Source organism: Ailuropoda melanoleuca, chromosome 10, assembly GCF_002007445.2.
Source record: "Ailuropoda melanoleuca isolate Jingjing chromosome 10, ASM200744v2, whole genome shotgun sequence".
NCBI lineage: Eukaryota > Metazoa > Chordata > Mammalia > Carnivora > Ursidae > Ailuropoda > Ailuropoda melanoleuca.
Genome location: NC_048227.1, coordinates 42,384,407 through 42,393,000, shown reverse-complemented (window position 1 = coordinate 42,393,000; position 8,594 = coordinate 42,384,407).

The window sequence follows — 8,594 nt, the reverse complement described above, 5'->3', positions numbered from 1 at the left end:
CTCGCCCTCGCTCCTTTGCCCAGACTCCGGCTGGGGAGAGATTGGCTAGAGATGCCTCCGGGCTGCACCCCTGAAAAGCGCCCTTGCTTGGGGAGGTAATGACTGCTCGCCGCCCGGCCGCCTCCGCTGCTCGCTCCTGGAGCGGCGATTCCAACCCTGCGGTTCCTGCGTTTTGCCCGCCCTGTGCGCCCTTTTCCCTGGGCCCCCGCCCGGCAGGATCTAGCCAGACCCTGGATCCGGGTCGAAGAGTAGTGAGAATCCTGCCTCTAGTCCTTAGCTTGGTGACCTTGAGCAGTTATCTAACCTCTTAAGGTCGATATTTCCCACCCGTGAAACGAGACGGAAGATGCCGTCTCCGCGGGCTCCTCGTGGGGTGAAATGAGAGGACCGACACCCAACCTCTAACCTTAGTGCCCTGCCGCTTTTTCGTTCAATTCCGCTTCTTCCTCTTACGTGCTCTCCTTCTCTCTTCCCTGGCTTTTGCTGTCATTTTTGATCCCTTGTTTTCCCTTGATTTTGTCTCCCCAGTCTCTCCCAGAATCCTTTTACTTCTCTTTCTTCATTTCTCCTTTTCCTTCCATATTCATTATTGTAGCCAACAAATTCATCAAAGATTTGTTTCCACCTCCTAGACCCTAGGATTCCCAAGGCAAATCCCTATCATCTCCATTGGCCCGCTCCCCAGGCCACCCCAAATAACCAGCCAAGGAAGAGCTCTGCTTACTATGTAAACGCGGTCTCAAGATACACGTGCCCTCGCCCCACTTCCAACCTGTACTTTTCTGCTATGCCGGACCACTGAGACCACCGCTGCCCTAAAGGCAAGGACCACCGTGTTATCTTGTCATTGTGTCCCCTTTGCCAGGCCCAGAAACCTATGCAAGGGCTCAACAACGACATAAGCTACCAGCGGGCAGAACCCCGAAACTGAAACTGGAACCCAGTCCGGTACTGACTTGCCTATCAAGAGAAAAACTTATATATGATGTTCCATATTCATATACGAACATATTTTTCAAATCTTCAAATAAGCTGAAAGATAAAGTGTAGAAATAGCACAAAATCTACTCAAGTGTTTTGTTGTCTTTTTCTATGCCATGTTCTGTAATTTTTACCTATAGAACTGAGGTTTAAGATCAGGTTCTTTATGGAGATTGGTTAGAAGAGGAGAAAATTGAATTGCTTAAAAATGAGTTACACTTATGCTCATTTATTGAAACATTTTAAAGATGTCTGGTAATGCTATTTTTTGTAACAATAAAAACTGCTACTACATACACTATCATAGTATATATGGTATAAAAAGTACAAATAAAATACCAAAAACTATAACCAAAGTTTGTACATGAACTTTTTAAAAAGAAGCAAAAAGCTAAGGGGAAAAACTCTTCTAAAAAAGGCTAAATAGCTAATTTTTAGTTGCTTGCCATTTATCTCAAACCTAAAAGTATCAAGTTTCCCTTAAAATTATTTCTCATTTTTATTAGAATCTAATTGTAGAGCACCTGTAAAATGTTGGGGGAAGGAAGACAAGTGGAGAAATACCAATTCTGTGCTTAGATTTTTAAAAGAGTAAAAGAACCACAGTACCACCTTGTGGGGAACTGAGATTTTTTTCATCTATATTATGGCTGTTTTATTTCCCTTCACTATATAGTCACATTCACACATACACACAAATTTCAAATAAAAATAAAACCATTTAAAGCACAGAACAAAAATTTTGTGTCTATGTGAATAAATTATGATAATATGCCTTCTCTATTATTTTAAACACACTAGCATGTTTATGTCAAAATATCTTTCAAGTTTTAGTAACGAACGTAGCATAACAATAAATGGCATTAAGAAATTTTGCTTCTAATACTAATCCCAGAAATCAAATGTTAGGCATGAAACACTAAATATAAAATTATGTACACATCCCAAAAGAAGAATAATTCTTTCAAAATTGGTTTAAATTTCGCTATTAAATAGTATTTATGACTTTAAAAATTAATTTCTTTGTTCAGATGCTTCGACTTGAAAGAGGGCTATTCTTAGACAAATATAAAATAATGTTTTACTTTTTAAAGCTGTTTGTTTCATTACATTTAAGATTGGCAGAGAAGCCAGACATGCATAGAACCTACATCTGTTAGTTTAACAACTCTTTCAGTCATTTAGTGTATATAAAAAGGACATGGATCATAAAGCTTGCATTTTAAGATTATAAGACTCCAAAGCCAAGAAATGCAAAATAAAAACTGTGTCTCTTCTGTTGCACATCTGGAACTATCTTACATGACATGAATGTCTCCTGCTTCTAAACGTGTTTTCTGCAAGGCAAGAGAGAATTCTGGGGTTACCTGTAGGCATTCTTTATTCTCTGTGCTTTAGAATCACAGAGCTAGTATATCCCTCTGACCTTCAGGAAGGACTAAATCAAAAGCATCCTGGGAAGAGAACAGTGTATTTCAAACTGTGTTCGGCAAGCCCTAGGGTCTGTCAAAAGATTATAAGGGGAGGGGAACACCAACAGAGGCCCCTCACTCTCAGGTTCCACCAACTGACTCTGATTTCATCATTTTCACTCTGATTTTCATCATCTAAACAATAGGCTACATGGCTTTAAAAATATTAGAAAAACACTAATCTGACCTTGCCTATTTTGTAAAAGATTAGTAAAGAATTGCTACAAGAAATGTCCTGAGACTTCCTGAACATTTATTAACAAACACATTTTAGGAGCAGCCCACTATGTTTCAATATAAAACATTCTTTTTCTTTAAAAAATAGTTCATTACAAAAATGAACTAAAATTTAAAATGGCTTGGCTGTTTTAAAAAAACTCAATTAAAACATAAGTATATTAAATTAAAAAACCTCTGTATCACTACCTCAACCCACTCACTTCCAACAACACAATTAACAATTTGGTTTGTACCCTCCCAGACGTTTTATCTCTGTGAGCACAGATACAAATGTGTGTGCAACACACACACACACATATAGAGTGTTTCAAAAAAACAGGATCTTATTATCTGTGTTTTCGCCCTAAATAATAAAGAATATCTGTGTCAGTACCTACAGAACCACCTCATTTCTTATAATTGATTCCATCTTATAATTGACTCCACATATACTTAATTTCATCTCAAATGTTAAATATTTGGATTTTTTTGTATATCGTGTATTTGCACTTGCTCTTCCCTGTATCCAAAATGCATTTCCTACACTCCACCTGCCCAACCCTACACATTCCGGTTTCAGTTTTTTATGTTACCTCAGAGTAACGACACTACCAACCTCTAAGAAGCAACAATTTCAAAATTTTAAAACAAGTTTCTCAATACAACATACTTCTCTTCTCTACCTGAACATTTTAAACACAATAATAAAGGATTTTTTTAAAGCATATTAATTTCTTCACATGAAAATAATAAACCTACATCCTTTTTAGATTTTCCTACTACCTCAAAAATGGGATTTATGCTTTTTGGAGAGCAATCTGGCTGTACCTATCAATATTTAAAATGTGGATGTCAGTTCTGATGAAAGAGTGGGAAGAAGGAAAGGAAGGAGGAGGAGGGAGAGGGGATGGGCGAGAAGGAGGAAGAGACAACAACCCAGGGAGATCATAGGACATTGGGATAAATCTGCACTGGATAAATAATCATATAGTATGTTTGTCATTATTAATTTCGACAAATAGTAATAGGAAAATTACATTATGATAAACTATTTTAACCTTGGATTTTCTTCTCAAAGAGCTGCAAAATGTTACAAAACCTCTCATTCCTCTTTACCTTTTAAAGCCAATCTTTGGTGGTATATTTCTAAAGCATCCCATATATGTTCTTTTTTTTTTTTAATATATCTCAACACAGACAAGCCACTTCTAAGTTTAATGAATCTTTGATTGAAATTGATAAGTCATTGCTTTTATCTCATTTAATGATTAGTCTTTGCCCTAAATTTATTATTAAGATACTTAGGCCTTTGTTTCTTACCAGCCCATTCATTTTTCTATTGTTAATTCATTTTTCAAATAAAGATAAAATATAATTGAATTTTCAAACAAAGATAATATAGAATTGATACTCAACTATTAAATAAATACTGTTACTTGGATAAAGCCAAGGAGATAGGTGAAGCTAAATTTTTGGTTGATTTCTAAATCAGTGCTGATAAGATGGTTTATAAGAGCCCAAATTCAATGGGCAGAAGGTAGTTCAAGTGTATCAATGTTTAAATGTCTTAAGTCTTCACTTTAATACATGAAAAGGAATGTATGAAAACTAAAGGCCAACATAAATCATAAAGCATTTTCCATGGTATTAGAGGAATAACAACTAAAAAAAAAAAGGTGTGTCCTTATCAGCGGTTTAGTTTTCAAGGATATCATTTGTAATAGTAGCAGCAGACACTAAGATACAACAAACTATGAACCCACAGATAATTCAGACATGTCTGAGTATATATATCTAGAAGACAAGTGGGATTTGGTTACCAAAGGTCTATTTTTAAAAGAGACCAAGGATGCTCCTGGGAAATACATCTTTAGGTTAGCAGAGACTTTCGGAGTACAAGTTGAACCCAAGTGAGGGTAATAAGCTATGTTAACACAAAGGGATGATTTTGGTCATGTTAGCAAGATTACATATGACATGCATGGAGACTTCTTAAAAGCACTGGTAAGAATTTAAGAGGCCAGAATGACCTTGGAGTGGTCTGGGGCAGGGGGTGAGGGGGTGATAACCATAGATATACTGTTTTCTTTCTGTTAAAGTGAACTTGTAACGCTTTATCCTATCTTTATTCTGTATCTGGTGCACTCTGAGAAAATGTGAGTTAGATAACAAAACACTAGACCCCAACTGGTGAAATTCATTATGAAGCAGACACTGTGCCAAGTTCTTTCTTTCAAGTTTTGATTAATTTTGGAAGCAGAATTTTTATTTGAATAGAAAGAGAACAAATGAAAACAAATAACTACTAAAGAAAGATTATTTAAGGGCTCATTAATGAGCCCAACTTGTATAAACTGATGTCTCCAAACTATGATAGGGAAAAAATAAAAACAAAGAAACAAAACCCAAACAACAGAACAGCCCTGGCCTTTAAGGGTTAGGGCAGAAATCAACTGGTAAAGGGTATAAGGGAATTTATGCCGATGATGGCAATGTTTTATACCTTAACAGGGTTTGGATTATACACAGGTATTCATTTGTCAAAACCCAGCAAATGGATACTAAAGATTTGTACATTTATTATATGTAAAACTTAAAAGAAAAAAATGTAAAAAATACAGAACTCTTGTTAATGATATGAACGTTGAAGCACTTAAAGGAAAATGTACCAACGTCTATAACCACTTTCACCAGTGAATACATCAAAAGTTAAGATATATTAATAGGTGGATAGAGGGCTAAATAGATGGAGATGTAATAAAACAAGGAAAGTAAAATGTTAATGTTAGACTCTAGGTGGTAAATATTTGGGTTTCATAGGAAAATATTTTCAAGTTTGCTGTACATTTGAAAACTTGCATAATGAAACATCAGGAAGAAAAATTAATACCTTAGCTCTAAGAAGGTTTAAAGTCTAAAAGGGATCAGAGTAGGCTGATAGGAACAGTTTGTACTCCATCTAAAACAAACAACTGGTGTGGGATGGGAATAAGAAAGAGCAGTATGTCAGCTCATCTCATTTCTACTGCCTCCAATTCCCCCCAGCAACCCCGAGCACCTCAGATTATTTTGATTCTCCCACCTTTGCCTGGTTATCCAGCCATTCTGTGTGTCAGGCAATCAGTATGTAAATAGTTAAAGCTGTCCTCCGTACCATCTCCAACTCACACAAACATCACACTCTAAAGAAACAAGTTTAGAAGCGGACACACTTGCCCAGTCTCATCACTGGCTTCCACGGTGTTGCCTGAAGCTCAGTCAGGTTTGAGATTCGGTGCTCCCATAACGACCAATGGGCTTCTGGGATTACCCTGCCCCTTTCAATTCCAGCTCTGAAAAACTCTAGTTGAAGGGACAGAGTGTCTGTTTTGGTTCCAGTTATCTCATCAGGTTTCTGTGGTCACTCTCCCAATTTAGTGTCTGCAGCCCAGCCTATCACACAAATAGATGATGACTGCTGTACCAGAATGAACTCTAGGATAAGCAGCTTAAAGAAGAGGGATAGAAAGGCTCTTTGACTTGGAAAGCATGAAGCTCGAAGAAGAGTTAAGACGTAAAAGCTACATCTAAAGAGGCTGAGGTCAAGCCACATAGTCTTGCAACAAATATATTTAAGTCCCTACAATGTGTTGGGCCCTAGGCCAGACACTGAGTAATTCAGTGGTGAACAAAACAAATATAGTCTCCGACCTCATAGAGAGGGAGAGGTAGTAAACAAACACTAAAAAACAAATACATATAATGAAAAAAAGAGATCAAATATTAAGGAGACCCAATTTAGGCTGTGTGCGGAGGGAATGTCCCTCTGAAGAATTGTCATTTAAGCTGTGACCATGAGAAGTGTCAGGGGAAGAGATAGACAAGATGGAGAGAAGATGTGAATGTTTGTGAGACAGACAAATATTCAAGGAAGGAGAGAAAGCTTATTTGCCTGGAGCAGCATGAGTAAGGGAGTGTAAGTTCTTGGATAATGTTTTAGACAAGTGAACATGGCCTGATCCATGCAGTACTGGTAGGCATGTTAAGGTCTCTGGATTTTCTTTAAGTACAGAGGGAAACCATTGGGTTTTAGGCAGAGGAATTAAGTCTTCCTGAGTGCCACCTGCCCCCAAAATGGCTCCCATTCAGGGTACCATGTCTTCTGAAATAACACAAGAATGTCAGCTCCAAGAGTTCAGAGATTTTTATCTGTCTTGCTCACTGCTCTATTCCCATGCTTAAAATAGCAGAACTTGGTATACATTTGTTGCATGAACAGTGTACCTCTAAGGATAATAGGTCTTTATGATTGCAGATTCGGTTCATACTCAGTTTCAATGGCTCTACTCTCCTTTAAGCATCTAACTGTGGTTTCAACATCATAGACTCTTCTTATTGTTTCACAGAAAAAAAAAAAAAAAGCTTAACTCTCTAGCATATATCACAAAAGCCAAAAGATTTTTAAAATATAAGTCCATTTATTTGGTGTTTGGATCACAAAAGTCTTATTGGGGGAAGGACAACAATAGCGTCATATAGTGTTCATAGTATTACAAAACCTACAGTTGCAAATGAGAAAAAGTGCAAATTGTGAAGGTGTAGTGGGGGACTATTTGGTGGAACAGCTGGAACTGAATGGTTCATGAAAGTAATATTTCAGGGGTGGATGTCCAGGCACCACTGAACCCAGATGCTCAGGCATTGTCATTAGGATCCTGTCTCTTTCCACCCATGCTCCAGTTCCCTTACAGGCTTTGTTCTCAAGCAAGGCCTCCCCAAATGGTCATAGGAACAGTAAGTAGTAGCTCTGGATATACAAACTACCAGTCTAGCAACCCTAGCAGAAAGAAAATGCGTCTTTCCCACAGTTCTAGCCAAAGTCTGTTGGTTCTGATTAGCTTGACTTGGTTTACATATCTACTCCTGAACCAATCACTGCGACCTAAGGGAGGTACTATTCTTCATGGCCACACCTAGATAGTTTTCCCACCACTGAAAGGGAGGGAACAGTCTACCTCACCTGAAACCCAAGCACTGAGAGGGGTCATTCTCCAAAGGAGAACCAAGATGTTAATGCCAGAAAAAAGGGAAGTGAGTATTAGGTAGACAAGTAAAAAGCCAACTACAGAGTGTTAAGAATCATTTCTATGTGCAAAAAATATTAAAGGCAGAGAACGACTAATAATTGTTTTTTTCAAAGGAACACACATATTATATGAATACAAACCTTTAAATAACAGATTCTATATGTATAAACTTCCTGCTATTTCCTCAAGGTTAGGCTGAGTGCAAATTTCCGGTGAACACTCCAACCAACACATACACTTGAAAAAAAACCACAGCTTTTAATTTATCAATGTTTACCCTTACATGTGACAGGAAAGCAATAACCATTTACAAAAATTTTATGCATTTCTAAGGAAGTTTTAACTTGATATTTTTTAAATTATGCTGAAATGTGAAAAGCTAAATGTGACACTTATTTCAAACTGCTATATACTATTCTGCATAGTATTAAGAATTATTTGTGCTTTGGACCATTATTTACTTAATAAAAATGTATTCAGTTGTAAGCATTTTTATACTTAATCAAAAACAAAAAAATCTTTAAGTGTAAATATGGCTGAAACAAATATAATAACACTGAAAAATGCTAATTGCAGTGAGACATTATTGGAATAATAAAAACCTCAGAACAGAGTCTACAGTAATGAACTCATTCTTGAAAGGGAACTTTTTTTTTTAATGGTTTAATTTTTAATTTTTTTTTAATTTTTATTTTTTAATTTTTTTATTATTATGTTAGTCACCATACAGTACATCGCCGGATTCCGATGCAAAGTTCGATGCTTCATTAGTTGCGTATAACACCCAGTGCACCATGCAATACGTGCCCTCCTTACTACCCATCACCAGTCTATCCCATTCCCCCACCCCCTCCCC